Source organism: Gymnoscopelus microlampas (genome assembly GCF_963454915.1).
Source record: "Gymnoscopelus microlampas genome assembly, chromosome: 15".
Classification (NCBI taxonomy): domain Eukaryota; kingdom Metazoa; phylum Chordata; class Actinopteri; order Myctophiformes; family Myctophidae; genus Gymnoscopelus; species Gymnoscopelus microlampas.
Window position 1 is genome coordinate 17,179,958 of NC_139952.1, and position 23,301 is coordinate 17,203,258.

Genomic DNA, 23,301 nt, shown 5'->3' on the forward strand with positions numbered 1-23,301 from the left:
CGATGAAAACGAGCAGTAACGGTGTCTCTGTGGAGCTGGTGTAACGCACGTCTGATCTCAAAGAGTCTCTGGACAGCATTGACGTCTGGATCTGAAAGCACGTGATTAGACCACCTGCGTGAAGAGGAAGGATGCCCGAGAGCCCTGTTCCTATTGGTCCGCTGCTCGCTGAGACGTTTTCAAGTGTAAACAACTAGAAGTTCGGCCCGGTCGCAAATAAATAACTTTATTATTGTTAAAACTATAAAAAAAAAAAAAAAGTGGAAAAAAAAGTGGGGGAAAAAAAGGAAATAAATATTTTCTAAAAAAAAAAGAATCAGAAATGCCAAACATATTTTCAAAAATAAAAAAAAAGAAGTGGAAAAAAAAAGTGGGGAAAAAAAAGGAAATCTAATAAAAGAAAACATATTTTCTATAAAAAAATAAAAAATAAAACAACAGAAATGCCAAACATTTTTGGAAATGCCTACAAGCTCACAACATGTCCTTGTAGATCTGCTATTAAAAAAAAAGTATTTTTGTAGGTTTGGGTCCCAGGAGACACCAAATTAATTCTGAGCTAAACATTTTGCTCAGAGACCCCGTCAACAGTAGAGGGCGTCAAAAGATTGCGTGCTTTGTAACTTACATAAGGTACTTTTCCCCTTCATGACGTTTGATGGATAAATTCATAATAATGTATTGGAATGATCCTAGAATACATTAGAATACATACCAAGTCAGCAATGCATAATATTTATATATTATGTTAGAGATGATTATGTTTTCGGGTACGGTCTGGTCTGGGTAGTGGGTGGGGCGGATGAGCGGGCTTTGTTTAAGGTATTGTAGTTAGCGGTTGTTGCCTAACAATGTGTAATATGGAAAAAGAGTACCTTATGTGCACAGAGCAGCCAGCGGTCAGACTGGAGTAGCCTACTGGAACCTGACCATGAATGTAAGCAATCTATCACTTTCTGAGCTCGTTTTTGCATGCCACGCACACACACACACGCACGCACGCACGCACATACACACACACACACACACACACACACACACACACACACACACACACACACACACACACACACACACACACACACACACACACACACTGCACAGCTGCTGCCTTGGAAGTGTGTGTTTAGTAGCGTTTGTGTTGCATCATGTTTTGTTTTCTGTACATGTGTACACCTGACAACATTTTTAGGTAATGGTTTTTAAACCATTTTTATTGTTGGTCACCTGACTCACCTCTGTCTCCTCTGCAGTGGTGTAAAGTAACTAAGTACATTTACTCAAGTTACAGTACTGTAATTAAGTAAAATGTTGAGGTATTTTTTTTACTTTACTGGAGTATTTCCAATTGTCAGTACTTTATTATTTTTTTAATTGCTGTGTATATATGGCCCTGGGGGGTCCCCGGACCCCACTTTGAGAACCCCTGCATTGGACCGTGGACCACCATAACTCTAAGTGTACAGACGGAACCAAATGGACCCTCACAGATCCATTTGGTTCCATCTGGACTTCTCAGAGTTGCAGCCCCATACTGGTCCATTTGGCTCCTAATCCTAACTCAAATATTTTATCTGGGGACCCCACTGTAAGAACCCCTGATGTAGCCTACTGTATTTTATTTATTTAAAGCCTACTGGCTTTGTTTTCAAAATGGCTTCACTTAAACAAACCACAATCTTAATCGTGATTTTTTTTTAATTGGGTTTGTAAATTTAGTTACAATAATAATGCCAACATTGTCTTGTGTTCCATTTACAGTCTCTGCCGGAACAACACAAGCGCCGAAAGGCAGTGACTGAACCAGAGGCACGTTACTACATGACGCAGCTGCTGAATGGCTGCCGGTATCTCCACAACAACAGAGTCATCCATAGAGATCTAAAGCTGGGAAATATCTTCCTCAGCGACGACATGATGGTCAAAATAGGTAAGTTAATTGCATGCTGTGACACATCCCGGGCCACACATAGATTGTTAACTAATGACACAACACGATATACTGCTCTCCCATATTTTTTTAAACGACAAGAACAATGTTTCGCCCATGCAAGGGCTTCATCCGGTTTCTGATGAAGCCCTTGTATGGGCAAAACGTTCTTGTTCGTTAAACAAAATATGGGAAAGCAATTTGTTGTGTGCGGACATTCCCTTATTTTCACTTGAATATTTGGTCCAGCACAGTGTTCAAAGAACTGTGGGGATATTTTTTTAAACGACAAGAACAATGTTTCGCCCATGCAAGGGCTTCATCCGGTTTCTGATGAAGCCCTTGTATGGGCAAAACGTTCTTGTTCGTTAAACAAAATATGGGAAAGCAATTTGTTGTGTGCGGACATTCCCTTATTTTCACTTAAATATTTGGTCCAGCACAGTGTTCAAAGAACTGTGGGGATCCCTATGTTTTTTTCGTAATGACAACAAGCCTGCTTGTCCTCTTAACAGACCATGGCACACCCCAACTCGCAACATGAATGGTTTCCAATACTACTAATAAAGTTGTAAACATGGGCTTATTTGAATGAAAGCTAACATGAATCTTTATATCTCTCCACAAGGGGACCAAACCCTGGCAACTAAGATCGAGTAGGATTGGCGAGGAAGAAGACCTTGTGTGGAACATCCAACTACATCGCCCCTGAAGTGCTTTGCAAGAAGGGCCACAGCTTCGAGGTGGACGTCTGGTCACTCGGTTGCATCCTGTACGTTGTCAACGTGTAGTTGCTTTTTCTTCTTTGTAGAACATTGTAGATCACCAAGCACATAATATGGAACCGCTCAGGGAACGGTAATGAAAGAGGACAAGAGAAGATAAATAAAAACATTGAAAATGGATAAATATATAAGAAATAATAGAAAAAAGGTTTAATCAAAATGATTATTAAAATAACTTGTACCAGTTATTCTATTTCAAGCTGTATGTCCTGCACACTGCATAATCAGATTATTGACCCCTCGTTCCTCCTGTCTTCTTCACAGATACACTCTGTTGGTGGGTGAGCCTCCATTTGAGACGTCCTGTCTGAAGGAGACATACAACCGGATCAAGAAGAACAACTATACCATCCCCTGGTCGGCACACCACAGTAGAAGGGAGACGGGGAGTGACACGCAGCCAAGGTCATGGGGCTCGGGAATCGAACCCGCGTAGAGCGTATATTAAAGCACAATTAAACTCTCCAAACACCATGTCAACTTTGCCTATGTTTTAACATCTACCTCTTTAACATACTGCCTTTCCTCACTTTGTGTCTAGTACAGATTGATTTTTACAAGTGAGTTCTGGTTCTGTATTCTCAGGGACATTGCGGGCAGGGATGTACCAGAGGGACCAGACTGCAACCTGACTGACTTGTTACAGCAAATCACAGCTTTCCTTGCAACAAAGCCATCCGAGCGGACCCTCGTATGCGAAGTCCTCTCAAATGTCTGTGTTCAGATTCCACCCCAAGCTGCGACTGGCCGTATGTCTCTCAGCTGATCACTGAACTTATCTTTGTGAATTGTGATAACATCGTGAATGCTGACCAGTGGTGGAAAGAAACTGAAGTATATTTACTAAAGTACTGTTTTGAGGTACTTTTCCACTACTTGAGTATATATATATTTTTTTTTTACAATACTTGATATTTCTACTACACTACATCGCAGAAGCAAATATTGGAACTTTTATTCCACTACAATTATTTAAAAAACTTGAGTCTGCTTATGCGGCAGATTCTGCCAATGCTTTTCAGCGGAAACAGTGTTTTTTTTTCTGCGGTACTCCGTCAATGGCAACAAACCACTCCGTTCCCATTGACAAAATCCGCCGCATAGGCAGAATGAAAGTTTGGTGTGACCGCACCCTTACAAGTTACTTTGTGGATTATTATTTACAAAAGAAAACACTTAAAGGTAGGGTAAGTGATTCACTTTGGTTAAAATAAGTGTTAAATAGCTCTATATGCTGATAGTCCTCATTGCTATAGAGTGTTAGTTCAGTAAAAGGAGTCTCCCATGTCTCTCCAGCTCTTTAATAAACAGAAAATGCATTTTCAGTGCTGTCTCCTGATTGGCTTAAATGTTGTCTCCTACCTGAAAATGTACTATATTCTGTTTACTAAAGAGCTGGAGAGACCCCTGTGACCGAACAAACGCTCTGTAGCAATGATTACTATCAGAATATAGTACTTAAACCTTTTTTATTTTTACCAAAACAAAAAAAGATTAGCAAAAAATCACTTACCCTACTTTAAGCCCTAGCTTATACTTTGTCAATTTGAAAATAGCTCAATAGCTTGTAGATCTGAACAATTTCGAGACGTTTTCTTATTGGTCAAACCTTTTGAATGCAGGCATTTACGACGGGTGCGTTCGGAAATTACGCACCGGAGCACACTCGCCTATTAGTTTGTATTGGCCAGTGCGCTCAGTGCTGTATTTTCGAACGCGCCCTTAATGGAATCAGAGTGTTGCCAAGGCGACGATGACGATGGGATAATCGTCCCGATTAAGGACGCAACGCCAGTGTGACGTCGTCCTACGATCGTGTGACATCATATTTTACCCATAAATACCCACCGCTGTTAGACAGAGTGTGTGTCAAAGCAGTTGTAGAATCAGAATAATAAATAACTAGACTAGATAAATAGCCAGGGCCTATCCACCCATATTCAACGTGTGTGATTCAAGAACCACTCATTCTCGGCCCCATCCACCAGATAGAGTACGAGACCTCGGCTCTATAGGATCTCATAGTTGGCTGAGCCGCTCATCTCAGCCTTAAACAGCCTTATCACTTGTGACAATCACAAGAGCCAGCAGTACCTAGAGAATAATACAGTCCTTAATACGATATCGAAGTAGTAACATAACTCTCTGTTACAAGAGTATTTATACATTGTGGTATTGCTACTTTTACTGAAGCCACCTCTGACACTGACAATCATTTTGTTTGTGTGAACTTTCAGAAAAGGCAGAAGACCCCGCGTGCATCCCCATCTTCTGGATCAGCAAATGGGTCGACTATTCTGATAAACTAGAGTTTCGGGGGGCTACGCCCCCCTCAACCCCAGCCGCGCACGGGGCCCAGCGTGGCCGTGTGTATATTGGGGGACCCAAATCGCCGGAGTGAAACTGTGGAAATTTTTTTTTGAAAAAGGAAAAAATTTGAAGAAATAATATTTGTTATGTTTCAGGGGGTCCGCGGACCCCCTGATGGTCCACTGACCCCCTGTGGAGTGTTGGGACGCGCGGGGACACCCCTGGAACATTGCGGACCATTTCGGTGTTTTTTTTTTTTTCATGAAGGTGGTTGCTTGTTTCTGGCGCAGGCTGTGCAAACCTGGCAACCCAGCGCATGCTGCCGCACGTTTAAGTGGCGTAGCGTCATGAGGGTGAGTGGGGCCGTGGCTCGGTCAGTGAAGACCCTGTAGTGCGGATGATATGTGGCATAGAGGGGCAGATTGTAAATCCACAGAGGAAACATCCGTGGGCTACCATTGGTTCAGCGATGTGTGCGGTCGCCCTGCGGCCCCTCCTCCTCCACCAATGTGCAGTATTGAGAGCCCTGACATCACAACAATTGGAGCGATGGGCACTGCACTGTGGTTGGTTAGGGTACACCTAGGGCCCAGGTAGAACCCAGTTAAAGGCTGCATGGGCAAACGCAGTTAGGACCCGCCTTGGTCCCACATAAACATGGCTAGTTGGGGCCCACCTAAGGGCCAGGTAGAAGGTACTTATAGCCTGCATGGGCATCGCAGTTGGGACTGAAGTGGATGCCGCTGACATTGCTGACATGGGGTCCATATGGTTTAGCCCACCTTGAAACCATATGGGAACTACGCTGGCATGCTGGCTGTAATGCAAACGCTGCATCATACCTGCAGTGTGTAGTTTGATGTTGTGTGTGTAGCAGATATACCTGCAGTGTGTAGATCAATGTCCATAGGAAAGTCAATGCCCAGCAGTGTTTTTTTTCCCCAGCAGAGTTTCTAGTGTGTCTGTGTCTCTGTGGAAGAGGTTGCACATGAACTCTGCAGCCGCACTGAGGCGCTCCAACACAAACACTCTGACATTAAGCTGCTTGACACAACAAACATCAGCACCACGCTGCTGTTTGTCCAAAAGACACAATATGTCCTCTCCCACTGACGTCATGTGTTCATTTATCGACAGCCGTACAGACTCCTTTTGACACATTTTACGTCGTTTATCCAGCTCTCACTGACTCTCCACATGGGGCTGTTATTTTGCTGCGATCAAGTCAACGATGTGAGAGATTAGCTATCACAGACGGACGGACAGGGGGTGAAACATAGTCTTGCGCCATGCCTTGCGGCCTGGCGGAGACAATAAAAAACCGAAAGTAAAGGAAATGGCCATTTCTGCAACAGAAGTAGTCAATAAACTATGCTCTGAAAACATGGGCCACATTGGCAAAGAATGTAAGAAAGAGGCAATCATGTAGAAAATAGCCGATCTCCAAGCTTACAAAGCCTCTCAATGTGAGGCGTTTCGAGCTTGTAGATCGGCTATTTTCACAATATTTACTTGTGGAACGGAGTCAAACAGAATGGGGGGGTCCCAGATCAAGTACGTGTATTTGTGGGGGGGGGGGGGGGGGGGGGGGCGTGAAAGGGTTGATAAACACTGCTGTAATCGGAGCGAAATTATCTGAAATTACTACATGACCATAATGCAGCCTAACATGCGTTGCACGTGGCGGTCCTGCCATTACGTTAGTTACTGTAGTTGCTGTGGAGCGACATAGTTCTCCAGAAGACACACACAAACATACACCATGTACAATGGACGAACTGAGCAGCAATATAGACATTCACCACACGAACGTGCATTGTTGACAAAGTGATTGCACAGCCGCTGCAGGCATGACAACCAGATTAGCGTTAGCGACATGGCAGCTATCACAGCGCCCTGTCCGTCGTGCTGCAACTGCCTGTGATGGCTACAGCAGTAACAGCAAGCTGTCTGCGATGCCATTGTCTGGAGACTGCTGTTAGCGTGACAGGACCAATGAGAGTGAGCGCTGTAGTTGTTGCTAAGATACGGTGGCGTCTCTGCCCCATAGCTTGTAGATCTCTCACACATGATTGGCCTAGGCTGCGTTGCCAGGTCTGACTTTGTGTCTAAGCAATGGTCGGCTTATTTTTGCGCGCCTTTGGGCTCGTTTGCATTGTGCGCACGGCAGCGCTTGTTTAGCGTACGTCAGCGCGACGTGGCAACGGACGTGGCAACGTGAAAGGTGATTGGCTGGTGAAAAGAAACACCCGACGTTACACCAGAAATGGTGCCTGGAGAAAATGGTGACCAAAAAAAAAGTTTGGAAAAAAAGGAAAAAAAACGCGCAGCGGCTGCCCGCTGTTGTGGTGATGAGGTCGTGCGCACGGTAAACGGTACGAAGCTGCTTCCACTTCCGTTGTGTCCGACATTTGGTGAGTAGAATTAATTATGTTGCGAGGTGGGAACGGTGTAGTGAGGCATGCCATGTGCCCTACGCGAAACGTAAATTCAGGCCGCCCGCCGTGGCGACAGTGTTGGCGACATGTGGTCTGACGGTGTTGTGTTTAGTCGATCACAGAGCTGTGGGGTGTCACCACCGAGGGCGCGGAAGTTGCTCGCCATTTATATAGTTAGATACGGGCTAGGTAAGGCACACTTCTGCATTTTGGGGAAATATTTATTTTCTAAATGTTTTATTCTGCCTTCACATCATGAAGCCACGAGAAGCCACTTTGGGTTAATTGTTTTATTTTTTTCTATGTATAATTTTAAATGTGTCTTTACATTTTGTATTGTCAAATAAAGAGACTTTGAGCAATATAAATAAATGGTTTGTTTAGGCATGTTTACAATACTCAAGGAAGTTGTATGTTGGAAGTTCATGTAACGTTTGTAATATATTTGCTGGCTCGATCTGGTGTGGACACAAATGATAGCTGGTACGCAGTGGTGAAAGAAGTACTCAATAGTACCAATACCACAATGTAGCAATACACTCTTCCAGATAAAAGTCTGGTATTCAAAATGTACTTGAGTAAAAGTACAACAATATTTGCATTAAAATATACTTGAGTACTGAAAATAAAAGTACTAATTTTGGAGTTTTTCACAAGTTATGTCTAAAATGGCAAATCTACAAGCTCGCAACACATCACACCACGTGTTGTGAGCTTGTAGATCTGCTATTTTCAAATAGGCAAAGTTTAAATGGGGCTAAAGTGGTTAATGTATGTTTTGTTGTAGTATTACTAAAGTTTTCAAATGATTGTAGTGAGTAAAAGTACAATATTTGCCTCTGAGATGTAGTGGAGTTGAAGTAAAAGTTTAGAAAATTGAAAAAAAAAAACGTTCTGATTAGCTAATGTCCACAGCACCTGAAATTTACCCTCTAGACATTCACCAGCCGTTGGAATTGTTGATACTGTAACTCAAATTCTCATTTGGAATCCCTCTGCCTGAATAAACAGAAGAATGAATGTGCTTTTTTTCTTTTGCCTTTTTGTTTAAGATATGTGGAGTAATTGGGTCAATTGTTATTAGAAATTATTTGAAGTTAAATCAACTTGGCATTTAGTATATTTAGATATGTACTTTATTCATCCCCGAGGGGAAATTATTTATGCTGAAATGATTTGAACAATACTCAAAACTGTTCAGTGTGAATGTCTCACCCTGTGGCTCTTACCTTGGTGCCAGCAGAGATGCAAAGGTTTATCACCCTATGCAGCTCCTAGTTTGGGACTAGCAGAAGTTCAATCTGCAGGCATCTGTTCTGAGACGGAGCATGTCAAATGTGTGAATGGCCAGCCAAAACTGACTCCATGAAGTCATGAATTCTACTGATTTTAGGATTCTATTCAACGCCACGGTTGAAATGCCAATGTATGATCAGCCTCACCTCTAGACTACTGCCTGAATTTGAATGGTATGGTGGAATTCACTTGCTGTCTGCTCATCCAGATGGGAAAAGTATTCCAGTGCAGCTGCACTGTTGTCCTAAAGAACAATATTAACGCAATTGTTTAGACTCGGTTGTGTTAATATTAAGAGCTCTAAACCTTAGAGCTGTCTAGTATTTGCACACCAAATCATCCTATACGTATAAGTGATTATAGCACTCATTCAAATACATATCCCCTTGAATGCTTCCACAGGTACACTATACACAGCACTGGTTTGCAACGTGGGGTGTGGGAGACCCCAGGGGTGTTCGAGGGTGCATCCATTCGGTTCCATTTATACACTCTCAGAGGTAAATGAATACTGAGGACTCTAATGCATATCAAACTGGGGCCCTTGAAATTAAAAAGACTGATAATTGTGTTTGTAATAGAACTTTGAGCGTTTACATTTTAAGTTACTCATTTACTTTCCATACAGGACAGGTGACTGACTTTACATAAGCAAAACATATAAGTCACTTGTACCAACTTTCTACATCGTCTGAGTCATTCCTTCACATTCCTCAAACCTGGCATCTCCTCATACCAAATGCATGTGGCTGCTATAGAAGATCCCCATCTTCTGGATCAGCAAATGGGTTGACTATTCTGATAAATACGGGCTAGGTAAGGCACACTTCTGCATTTTGGGGAAATATTTATTTTCTAAATGTTTTATTCTGCCTTCACATCATGAAGCCACGAGAAGCCACTTTGGGTTAATTGTTTTGTTTTTTTCTATGTATAATTTTAAATGTGTCTTTGCATTTTGTATTTTCAAATAAAGAGACTTTGAGCAATATAAATAACTGGTTTGTTTAGGCATGTTTACAATACTCAAGGAAGTTGTATGTTGGAAGTTCATGTAACGTTTGTAATATATTTGCTGGCTCGATCTGGTGTGGACACAAATGATAGTTGGTACGCAGTGGTGAAAGAAGTACTCAATAGTACCAATACCACAATGTAGCAATACACTCTTCCAGATAAGTATAAGTCTGGTATTCAAAATGTACTTGAGTAAAGGTACAAAAATATTTGCATTAAAATATAGTACTTGAGTACTGAAAATAAAAGTACTAATTTTGGAGTTTTTCACAAGTTATGTCTAAAATGGCAAATCTACAAGCTCGCAAGCTCCTCATACCAAATGCATGTGGCTGCTATAGACACATGCATGCTGTAATGTGACCTTGTACACAGGAAACTAGTGTTCATTCCATACTTCACTAGTTAGGCTTGAAGTGCATGTGCTGTGCAATGAATACTGTAGGATTCATCATCATAGCATTGTAATGAGTTTGGAAGAAGGATATCAAATAGAATTATGGTGGATCTGCAATGTGGCTGCTTAAATCTAATATCAGTTGATCTTGTTTTCAACTCAGCTAGGCTTAGACGTACAGGTGATCGTGGACTAGTTACTTACACAGGGATTACAGACAAAAAAGAAACCCTGAAGAGAAAAGAATGCAACAGGCCACTGTTGTCAACAAACTGACATTGTTGAAAAGGACACAGATAACTCAAGTCATATTTACAATTGTATTTTAATAAATATAAACAGCATTGTCTTAATCAAAATATTTACACTTACAAACATTAGTATCAAAAGCTAGCCGATTACTTGGTGATGAGTAAAAAGGAAAAAAATATCTACTGCATTATCTTAATCAAAAATATTTACACTTAGAAAAACAAAGTAGCATCAATATCTAGAATGAGATATATATGAAATCAAATCAGTCTGTGGTCAATAATTGTTTTTATGAAAGATATCTAGCACTTCATATTGATCAGTGGCTCATATTCAGACCTTTCAAATATACAATCATTAATACCACATGTAAGCATACACATTCAAATCAAAAGTTCAATGATTATTACAAAATATTTGCACTTATAACAAACAAATTAGCATCATCAATATCTAGAATGTGAACGTGTGCCTTTACCTGGTGATGAATAAAAAAAAAATCATCTGAAAGTTGTGGTTACATCACCCCTACATCAGGACACATTGTCAACTTTAAAAAAATAAAGTAGCTTTTCAGTGTGTAATCCTTGGTGATGGTCATGTTGCTGCCCAGGCCCGCCTGATCACACAGGCTTTAGGGCTGCAGCCATGGGCACCAAGCTCTGGGGGCCAAAAAGGGCTATAACAGTAACAGCGGCAAAATATTGTCCTGCTGTTGAGCTGCTGAGGTAGCGGCAAAAACGGTGCCACCGGCCAACACAAGGGCTAATCCAACCCTTGTTAGGACTGCACATGATTGGAGGTGGCCTTTGGTGTTGCAGGTCCTCTCCTGTTGTACAGTAGCTACTGTTCATCCCTCTGGCTCCTTCCTGAACTCCTGACTTCACCACAGCAACTAGGGGGAAAACACAGAATTAGTGAGTGAGTGTGTGACAGTGATAGAGTTCAGTAAAGACCACACCACAACTATAACAAAGACAATAGTGAACAATATACAGTTTTAGTAAAGAGAAACTTAACAGAGAGACATACGGACAGAAGGATGTAAATGCCATGACTCTAACCGACTCTATCCAAATTACAATCTGAGGAGGATGGAGGAGGAGTAGGACCCCCCCCCCCCCTTTTCATCAAAGGGTTCAATAAAAGTGTAAGAACCCATTGTCTCAGTGGGTGAATAAAGGTTAGATACAAATACAAAATAACATGTTTGTGCTGTCAGGCAGATACCTACCAAAACCGTTACTTTCAGTAACCTCCATGACTTCCATCTGCATCTTCCTGGGGCCAGTCAAGATGAGGTGGTTGATGGCCTTGTAGTCCATTTCCAGAACGCTCTGGTTATTGATGGCAACTACAATCTGACACACCTGGGACAGATACAGAGGGAGAGGAAGGGGTATGATGGAGAGAGAGAGGGAGAGAAAAACACAAAATGACTTGAAATTAAATGATTTGACCCACTTTTCACTACATTCTGAGAAAGATACTCCAAAGTCATGAAGGCTTATAGCCAATTACTTATGTAAGCCTTTGTAGAAGTGCTGCTTTTTACATTTACTTGCTTCAGTCTTGATCCACCCGAGAGAGAAGTCATTTTAACGTCCTACAGTGCCAGGCTAATGCAACAAAGCAGGATCTTTTGGGGATAATGGCTACCAAAAAGTATGACATTACAACATTCATCACCATTTTCCATGATTCCTACCTTCATCCCAGCAACCGCAGCAGGTCCATGGGGCTCCACAGCCTGGACGTGACATGGTCCAGTCCCTCGAACAACGAACCCCCAGCCCAACTCGCCGCTCTCGATCTGTGCAAAGACAACACATGACAAAGATTTGTATTTGTCGGAAACACCAGCAGTAGCAGAAAGTGTGTGTGTGTGTGTGTGTGTGTGTGTGTGTGTGTGTGTGTGTGTGTGTGTGTGTGTGTGTGTGTGTGTGTGTGTGTGTGTGTGTGTGTGTACATGGAGGGGGTATATCTCTTGAGCAGAGCTTGATGAATTGTGAGTTCAGAGTTGCAAGTGAATTATTGTGGGTACAGTACGTACTCTTAACAGTTTCTTCCTGTAGGGTCCTGCTGGTTGCTGTAGTTCCTCTGGGGTTACAGTTTTCTTCAGGACTGCAAATTGAAACAGGTATCATGACTGTCTGAAAGCTTTATTTCATTTATTTATCTCTTCTACAGGATTGCAATGATTAAACTCACACTACAGTAGATTGCATATAGAGCCCGACCAACCATTATTTGACTTTTTGGATGACACTGGCTTTAGCAAAATATGCAGCCGAACCCAGTTATAAACCACACAGTTCAATGTGTTATTATTACTTTTACTTATTACTTTTTTTTGTTTATAAGTTAAATGTCCTCAAATTGGTTTCTGACCCAAAAGTCGGTTGGACTCTAATTGCAAAATTGAGAGAGATGGAGTGCACACTCAGAATCTATACAGAGTAGACCAACACTATTATAACACATTTGTATTTTATATTATATTATGAATTACTAAGTCATACATTGGGGTTGAGAAAATGGGCTCTAATGTGCAAGTTCTCCTCACCTGATTTGGGGTTGGTGAGCACGGGAGAGGAGGCGGTGGTGTGGTGTGTGGGTCGTCTCCTGTTGGACTGCATGGAGGAGGTGGTGCAGGGCTCTGGTCCTCTGCTGTACATCCTCTGCAGCATGGCTCTGGTGTTGGGCAGGAGGAGGGAGGAGGCCTTGGATGGTGCAGGCCCTCCCCTGTTGTACAGGGGTTGTCTACTGTTCATCTCTCTGGCTCCTTCCTTAGCGACTAGGGGGAAACACAGCCACACAGAGAGTTAGTGAGTGAGAGTTAAGCAAAGTCCACACCACAACTATATCAAAGACAATAGTGTAGTTAAGAGAGACTTAACAGAAAGAGAGACATACTGACAGAAGGTTGTAAATCACTCTACCCGACTCATAATTACAATCTGACTTTTCATCACTTGGGTTCAATAAAAGTGTGAGAATCCAATGTCTCAATGGGTGAATAAAGGTTATATACGAATACAAAATAACATGTTTTTAAGCCTTCAAAAGAAACATAGAGTTGGACATCCTAATTCAAATTTGGCTCAAACTATTGGACTCTTAAGAGATCTATGGGCTCTACACTTTTGCCAACCAAGATTCTTGACTAAATGGATGGATAAAAACACTATATACAGGAAATTATCCATGGGTCACTCGCTAGAACTCAGAATTAATGCAATGCGAATAGTTGTATCTTTAAGTCAATGGTTGTCAACGTGGGGTCATGGGACCTCCAGGGGTCCTTGAGGTGGTTGCAGGGGATCCCAGCAAAATTACTTAATATAGCATCAAACAGTTTAACCATCAGCTATTTGAAAATAGACGATCTAAAACCACACAACGTGTTGCAAATGGACAAGTTGTGAACTTGTAGATCTGCTATTTTCAAAGAATCTTGAAAAACATTTCAACAACACACAGATCTTGTAAGGGAGTCCCTGGACTCCCTGGCACGAAATATTTTCAGATGGGGTCCGTGGCCAAATGGGCTACATATTATTTAGAAGCCACTTTTGATTGTTATGATTTAAAAGTAGCTACATTTAACGAACCCTAGAGTTGTGATTAGCTGCGACTCATCGCAGTCAGTTACAACTTCCATGGAATTTGTGTGTCCTGCTACAGTAGGCTAACGGCGAACAACAATTTCTCATTCAAATCAGAGTTGATTACATCAAGGCAGCTTGCAGACTTGAAATCAACGGCTTACAGTTCACTGAAGCAAATATTACAAAAAAACAACATTATCAACAAGGTTGCAGTAATAACGTGTGCTTTCGTGCCAAGGGTAGAAAAAGAATACATGAACTTGCGTTACTAGTAGCTCTAGTCCATATGTTACTGGCCTAAATCGCACAGTTACCAAATCTACATGAATAACATTTCCGTTGCATAAATCAACACCACTTACGTTCAGAACGGTCAAAGGCCTCGGTGATCTCAAGCCAAGTTTCTATATTGCAGATAAGATCCATCTCTAGCTTCGTTCCGTTCTCCTCGTCTTCAGCTGATAAACGTGTTGACTCGGTTAAGTTCGTTGATTTTTCTCTCTCTCTGCTGATTCTCTCGGATGATGCTCGTGTCTCTGCTCTCAATGCTCTGAAACTCTGGCGTCTCGTCAGGTGTCTTTATTGCGGTGGCGACCTAACGGCCTCGAACTGTGATTGGCTGAGGCAACGTTTCAAAAGTGTAGAACAGCGCGCGACAGGTTGTTTACCGCTCCTCTAGCCAATCACAGCACTTCGTTCTCCTCTAGCCAATCACAGCACTTCGTTAGCAGCAACAGAACGCCCACGTTTTTCGTACGTTTACGTCGCGTCGTAACTGACGTAAGCGTGACGTCGTTACTGAAGCGTCGTAACTGGTAACTACTTGAAAACAATGTTAAGCAGCGTTGCTTCATTTTAGAACAATTTAGAAACAGAATCCGTGAACAAATTCGCTCCATAGCTACCAAATGCTTACAATCATGATACTGAGCTACAAACAGATATTTTATAACTTAAATAACTTCATAAATAATTCTCAGTGCTGGAAATTCAAATAATGCAAAAAAAAGTAAAACGACAACAACAGTACACTAGGAGGCTACTTATGTTATAATTTGGCAACATCATAAGCTATGTTATATTATAGATGTTAGAAATATGTGTTTTTAGTATTTTTAGCATTTTGTATTTTTAGCATTTTGTATAATCATGCAGTTGAGCAGTTTTGTTATGTAGGACAAATCTACCGAACTCAACCAAAATATAGGCCTACAATTAATGTCACAGTTTTAATTATATGTTGAAAATAGCCTATCTACAAGCTCAAAATGTGTCGCTATACTATGCATTATGAGCTTGTAGATCTGTTGTTTTCAAAAAATGTTTATACATTTTGAATTGTGAAATGGGACATTCTGTACAATGACTACTTTGACCTTTGGTACTTTCAGTATATTTTGATGCCGATACATTTATTGTACTTTTTACTCAAGTACATTTTGATTACGGGACTTCTACTTGTAACAGTAGGCTACTTGTCTACTTTGCAGTATTGATACTTTTACTTAAGTAAAACATAGTAGCCTACTTCTATCACTGACACTGAATATAGTCACATAGGCCTATATATGTGTGTGTGTGTGTGTGTGTGTGTGTGTGTGTGTGTGTGTGTGTGTGTGTGTGTGTGTGTGTGTGTGTGTGTGTGTGTGTGTGTGTGTGTGTGTGTGTAGTAGAGTGCAGAGTTTTACTGCGCTTCAGAACCATGGATAGCGCCGCTGACAGCGTCCACTAGAGTTTAAGATCTACACACCAGTGTTGCCATGTCCGCTTATTACAAGCCACTTTGGGCTTATTTTTCTGTAAAGTTGCTTGTAAATATAGGTGGTTGCGGTTTTTTGGGGCTTGTTTCTAAAGTGTAGTTGCTTATTTGGGCTTGCTGTGTAATGTTTAAACCAGTGGTTCTCAAACATTTTCATGTCAAGGACCCCTTGACCCTTTGACTGTTAATGGAATCAGAGTATTCATACATTGTATTGCTACTTTTACTGAAGTCACCTCTGACACTGACAATCATTCTGTTTGTGTGAACTTTCAGAAAAGGCAGAAGACCCCGAGTGCATCCCCATCTTTTGGATCAGCAAATGGGTCAACTATTCTGATAAATACGGGCTAGGTAAGGCACACTTCTGCATTTTGGGTAAATATTTGTTTTCTAAATGTTTTATTCCGCCTTCACATCATATCAGTTAAAGCCTCTTGCAACAGAGAATTTGTATGCAACTGTTTGCAGGGGTAGAATAACTAGTCGCATGATGTGACTACAGTACTGCAATAATGTGCAGTGTCCATGTAGACTTGTCTTCTGCCATTTCTTCCTAGCTTGGTGTATTTTGAAAGTTTTGATGTTTTTTTTCCAGGCTACCAGCTGTGTGACAAGTGACAACAGCGTGGGTGTGCTCGTCAACGATCAGTGTACACCACTTGATGGTGTGTACACTGTGGAGAAAGCCTGCAGTACACTGACAAAACCAATGCAGAGAGCTACATCAGTGTACGCTCGTACCCTGCCACGCTCACCAAGAAGGTCAGTAGTTGTCTCTGTCTCTGACCCAGTACTATTATTTTTTTTTTCACCATTTAAGATGTTTCTAACTCAGCTATTGGTGGGCATGGAGCCAAAAACAGGGAGCCAGATGTATTTAAGGCAGTGGTGGAAAAAGTACTCACATTCTTTACTTAGTAAAAGCACCAATACTGCAATATAGAAAAACTCTGTTACAAGTTAGTCCAGAATTCTAAATGTACTTGAGTATTGGCATCAAAATGTACTGAAAGTACTCATTATGCAGAATGTCCCATTTTACATTTTTTCAAATGTATAAAAATCTTTTGAAAATAGCAGATCTACAAGCTTGTAGCTCGGCTATTTTCAAATGGCCGAAACGTATATACTAGGGCTGAAGTGGATAATGTATCTTTTGTAGTAATCAAAATCTACAACATAACTAGTAAGGTTTTCAAATGATTGTAGTGGAGTGAAAGTACAATATTTGCCTTTGAGATGTAGTGGAGTAAAAGTACTGGGAAATCCTCCAGTAAAGTTGTAAATACCTCAAAATTGTACTTGAGTAAATGTACTTTGTAATTTGCTATTGGGTCCACAGCAAGTACCTAAAGTGTAAAGTACCTAAAGTGTGTGGCGGGGAGTGGGTCTGTGGGAATGAGAGACATACACTTATTTGATGAAACATAAGATGACAGATCCTTTTATTTGTATTGCCGGATATTGGCTCCTGTGGCGAGCTTTGTGCCCATGCACCCCATATTATGATCTGGCTTGAAAGTACACTAGGCTCAACACTATATACTCATTTATACTCGTCTACTGGCAGTGGGAAAGGAGTTCAATTCATTCACGTATTCGCCCAGTATGGAGTTATTTCCTCCATGCTTGGAGCAACTTTTATACCTGAGATCTCATGCTATCCTGATCTCTTGGTGTAGTCACACTTAAAGTAGTCGTAGCATTACAGCTTGATCTGTGGAAGTCTTTACACTTTTCTGTCTCACTGCCTCCTTTTTTATGTTTGTTAATTCTTATCACTTTGTTTATCGCCTCTCTTGCAGATAACGTTGCTCAAGTACTTCCGCAGCTACATGAGCGAGCACCTTCTCAAGGCCGGTGCCAACATGGCACGTAGAGACGGTGACGAGCTGGCACGCCTGCCCTACCTCTCTCTCTGGTTCAGGACCAAGAGTGCCATCGTGCTGCACCTGTCCAGATTAACTTCTTCCAGGTTGGTAAACTTCACTACATCCAAAGAGTAATGTCAGACCAACAACACACGTGTAGGCTTCACACACTCCTAGTTGGGAGTATTCAGGAGTTTATATTTGGGACCAAGACCAAGCACAATTCTGTTGTACTTTCAGGTAGAGCTGGGTGATATGACTTCACATTGATGTCCCAATTATTCTGATAGATCTGGCATTGGAAATGGCAGATCTACAGGCTCACAATCGTTGTGAGCTTGTAGGGAGGCTATTTTTGTACACTATTGTGAAGTAGAATACACTTATATATTTTTTTCATGCGACTTGTGAATGTGTCAAACTAGCAATGGAATACATGTTCAGAAGCAGCCGTACTGGTCCCGAATATTTCAAAAGGTATATATTCAACTGGTTGGCTGGATTTAGAACGGCAAGAACTTACTGTAGGACTAGAACGACTGCAACAAAAACGAACACAGATTTAGAACATTTATTATCTAAACCTCATAATTCTACATATTGTGCTAGATTGTTAAGGAAAAATAGCGCTAGTGTTGGGGGCTCCTTCCACGCTGCATCACAGATTGCACTTGGCGTAACACATTAAATTACATTGTTTTCATCTCCTCCAGGACCACGCCAAGGTGATCCTCTGTGACATACATCGATGAGAAGCGAGTCTTCTGCACCTACAAACTGTCCTTGCTGGAGGAGTTTGGCTGCAGCAGGGAGCTGGCCACAAGGATGCGCTACGCCAAGCAGATGGTGGAGAAGCTGCTGAGCTCCAATGGCTCTGCAGCGCAATCTTAAACATGAGAAACCACTTTGGGTTAATTGATTTTTTTTCTATGCATAATTTTAAATGTGTATTTAAATTTTGTATTTTCTAATAAAGAGAATTTGAATATAAATAACTGGTTTGTTTAGGCATGTTTACAATACTCAAGGAAGTTGTATGTTTGAAGGTTCATGTAACGTTTGCAATATATTTGCTGGCTAGATCTGGTGTGGACACAAATGATAGCTGGTAGGTAGTGGTGGAAGAAGTACTCACATCTTGTACAAGTACCAATACCACAATGTAGCAATACACTCTTCCAGATAAAGGTCTGGTATTCAAAATGTACTTGAGTAAAAGTACAACATTTCACAAGTTATGTCTAAAATTGCAAATCTACAAGCTCGCAACACGTCACATCATGTGTTGTGAGCTTGTAGATCTGCTATTTTCAAATAGGCAAAGTTTAAATGGGGTTGACGTGGTTAATGTATGTTTTGTAGTAATTAAAGTTTTCAAATGATTGTAGTGAGTAAAGGTACAATATTTGCATCTGAGATGTAGTGGAGTTGAAGTAAAAGTTTAGATAATTGGAAATACTCCAGTAAGGTAAGTACATTATATTGTACTTAACTACGGTAATTGAGTAACTGTACTTAGGTACTTCCAACCTAATCTGGTACGTCTTGTCCATCAGATGTGAGGCAGTCAAGCATCTATTGCAACTGAAATACAGCCATTTACAGTTTCTGATTAGCTAATGCCCACAGCACCTGAAATTTACCATAGACATTCACCAGCCTTTGGAATTGTTGATACCGTAACTCAAATTCTCATTTGGAATCCCTCTGCCTTACGCAAATAAAGTGTTCAACTTTTGTTTATTAAACAATAATACTAATAATGATGGCACAGTATGACAATACACTAGCTTTTGTTACATTAGAATGCAAAATTAGGCTACATTAGGATATGATGTTTGGACAAATTCTGTTATACTTTAATTCATTGTTAATGTTACAGTATTTATTATTTAACTAACTGCTTGCTCTGAGACGAGCCCTAAGTTCCTGTGTCTCTGTTTCTAATGGCCATCAGACAGTACAGTATATGTCCTGTTTATGGGTCACAGAGGTCATGGCAGGTAAAGGATATGCAACCAAATAGTAAACATTACATAATGGGCTAAACTCTACTCCCTAGCTGTCTACCTAGCTGTCCTGAATTATGTTATGCATGTCTTAATCCAGGTAGCTTACTTCAAGGTTACTTTATTTTGTCTCCCTTGGGAGAAATTTGTCTTATAATTCACTAGTGTTGCAACTGGCAGGTAAAGCATTCAATGAGCCTCAATGAGACCCCAACACACCCCTGGATCACAGTGCAAGAGGATGGAACAGTCCTTATGGCTCATTGCACCTGTAAGGCAAGCTTAGGAGAGGTGCGCTCTCATGCAGCAGCTTTAATGTATGTTGTGTTGGCTGCTATATTGATAAAAGATGAGCAGGCTTGCATCCAGATGTCCTGTGCATGGTCAGCCCAGCATGGAGTCTGTCCGAGGTGTCCCATATCCCTGTCATGTTCAAGGCCTTAGATGAAACGTATTGTGAGCTTGTAGATCTGCTATTTTACAAAAGACCCTTTACTTTCTTTTAATTTTCAACATAATAAACATTACCATACTACTGAAAGGAGATTAGACCTCCAATTCAAGAGTCAGACCAACAATTCTCAAGGTTCAAACTGATCATTTTATTACATTAAATGGATATTTACATCATTTATAGATATTTACAAAATGTACATGGATATGAGACCTTTGCTATTTACATATATACATACTTGAAGGTACACAGAAGATTAACACAATGTATGTTACATTTGTTTTTGCACAACAAACAAATATGCACAACAAACAAATATGTACAACAAACGAATATGTACATGACAAGTAGACAGACAAACAGTAGACAAACATTTGACAAAACTGTTTCGACCAATGGGCTCGACTTGCGAGCTTGCGCACAGGGTTGCGCACAGAGGCGTCACCTCCATGACGCAAAACGTGTCACAGAGGCCCCAAATAGCATGTCACATTTCCCAATCCGGAAGAAGGCGTGAAAAGGGAGTATGCGCTGGGTGAGCAGCTCCATACAAGTGGACGGGCGGGGATTTCCTGTGCCCTCTCTATTATTTTTAACTCTATGGTTCTCGAGCAGGGGAGCAGCCAGGCTCCTCACAGTGGAGGACTGCAGCTCAGACAGGCGAGTGACGTTCATCAGCTTGCTCCCCGCGTACTTCATCCTGACAGCCTAGTGGAGGAGAGGGAAAACTAGCATTAGTATTCATCTATTTAGGCATCCTTATCTCACTCCATTATATGATACTACATTATACTAACCTAGTGGAGAGGGAACATATTAGTATGCAAACATCCCTATCTTACACCATTATGCTATACTACAATTTACAATTACAATTTTGGCATTAAGCAGACGCTCTTTATCCGGCGCAATTTACAGTAAGCAATTAAGCCAGGTAAACACATACTGTACATCACATGCAGAGAGACAGTGTAGTGTCTCAGTAATTTAGGATCAAGACAGGATAGGTAAACTAAGAAGCTAGCATCAGTCTAAACAATATGATATAAATAATCTGTACATTGAAACTATAGGATGCCAGGTAAACAAATGAACCTAGCATCTGTCTAAATAACATGCTATCTAACATCCATTTATACTAGTGGAGAGGGAATCTTAGCATGAGTATCCATCTATTCAAACATCCACATCTTACTTCATCAACTTCCAAATGCCTTCGTTTGCCAACTCACCTGGAACTTTGTTTTCCCCTCGTTGACGTTAACGACATTCTTACTGATGTGCTGCATTATGGGCTTCAGGTGAGCCTCGTCGTATGAGGTGTAATGCTGCTCTGTAGGTGTCTGCAACACATGAAAAACAATAATTAGGATCATCATATGTGATGCAATACTGCTCTGTAGGAAAGGGGAAAAAAATAGAATCAAAAGACAAAATGTCAAGCTAGCCATCTGTACTAATAAGCCAACATATACATTGATTCTATTGAACTCACCCATGGCAGGCCACCCAGCAGCAGCTGAGAGAGGCACAGTGAAGCAGCAGCAATCTCAGAGGGCCGGTAGTGAACCATGTCGTAGTCAAGGAGTGTCAACTCCATCAGATACTTGGCCAGCATGTGTCTCTCCACAGTACACTAGAACAAACAAACAACACTATTAAAAAGCCTGCTTGCATATACAATTCAAAATACTCTGCTACATGCTTTATTTTAACCACCATTTGACCAGTCACCACCTGTGTTCATTTAGAGTTAGACTATGTTCACACCGTCAGCCCAAATCTGATAATTGTCCTAACCAGATTGGAAATCAGAGTTGTTTCATTAAGTCTGAACAGCATAAACCCTCATGGAAATAAAAATGTCCACAATTTTTTGGGGGTCGATTGAAATATTCAAATCTGTGTGTTTTAGTCTGAACACTGACACTGCGAATGACCATGGTGCTCGTGGGAAATAGACGATCCACAAGCTTACATGTCAAATTGTGCTATTTTCTACACAAATCCAAACTAACCACTTGAAAATAACGTTATAACGTTAACGGGGATAAGTGTTGACAGTCAGTCCTAAAGATCAGATGCAGTCTGGACAAAGCCTTGGGCCAGAGGGTTAAGTCTGATCACTACACCTTGTTGTATGTTAGTGAACCATGTGAACAGTGACTCACGCTTGCAGCCTTGGATGCTCTCCTGAGGAAGTGCAAGGGCAGCGGGATCCCCAGCTCAAAGTTGAGGGACCTGAACACCACCCGCTCCATCTGTTTGATCTGAGTGGTTGTGAAGGCGTTGTCTGTGATGTGGGCAAAGTCTTGGATCCCTGGGGCATACATCTCCTCATACTTTGAGGCCAGCAGCATGGCAGCGACACCAACAAGCTGGAGCTTCTTTGGTGAAACTGACCGAACCTGTAATACATCACAACAGCTCATTAAAAAAAGAAAGGGAAAAGAAAAGAATGAAAGACAAGAGCAGATCAAATGGCAAACAAATTTGTGAGTTGCCCTTACTTGCAGAAAACGATCCAAGATGGCAACTGTGAGATAGAGTGTCTCCTGCAGCAGCTGGAAACTGGAATGAACCTGGATCAGCCAGTTGATTAGGACAGCTCGCATGTGTGCCGTTATGTCGCAGCCCTTCAAGTACCCGGGGCGCACAGCCTGCTTTACCTGTACAAACAAAATACTTCATTACATTGCTGCAAGACACCAGGTCACAATTATTACATAATCGCACGATTGCAATTATTTTGCATTATTGTCATAATCAGTTTCATGTTCAAAAATAGTGTAAATACCTGTAGGTCTACAAGCTCACTATGTGTCGCACCGCGTTGTAAGCTTGTAGATAGTCTATTTCCACAATGTTTTTTATTTCTTTTTACACATTTTCAGTATGAAATTTTGAAATACGGCCCATTATGGCCATAGCACATTTATTTTAATTATTTGTAGAGGACCTTGTCAGTCATTTCTTTGCATAATTCAATTCTTTGTCAAATCTGCCCAGTGCAATTTTTGTTTACAAAGCCTAAAAGCCAAATAGAAATGTAATTTTTATGTTCCAATGTTCAATGGAAAAACACAATTAAATCGTTAATCGCCATTATTTGTATGACAATTAATCGTCAAGTAAAAAGTCATGATTGTATGACAACAGTAGTCACTTC

At 41.1% G+C, this 23,301-nt stretch overlaps 1 pseudogene across 1 annotated transcript; it reads left to right on the forward strand.

The window, feature by feature from the left end:
- The first annotated feature begins 860 nt into the window (after nt 1-860).
- Nucleotides 861-18,560, forward strand: LOC311061193 (serine/threonine-protein kinase PLK1-like; annotated as a pseudogene). Its single transcript has 10 exons — nt 861-899; nt 1,762-1,930; nt 2,559-2,702; nt 2,980-3,120; nt 11,717-11,824; nt 13,011-13,249; nt 16,072-16,149; nt 16,394-16,560; nt 17,604-17,773; nt 18,383-18,560. The product of its transcript is annotated as a serine/threonine-protein kinase PLK1-like (transcript).
- The last annotated feature ends 4,741 nt before the right edge of the window (nt 18,561-23,301 follow it).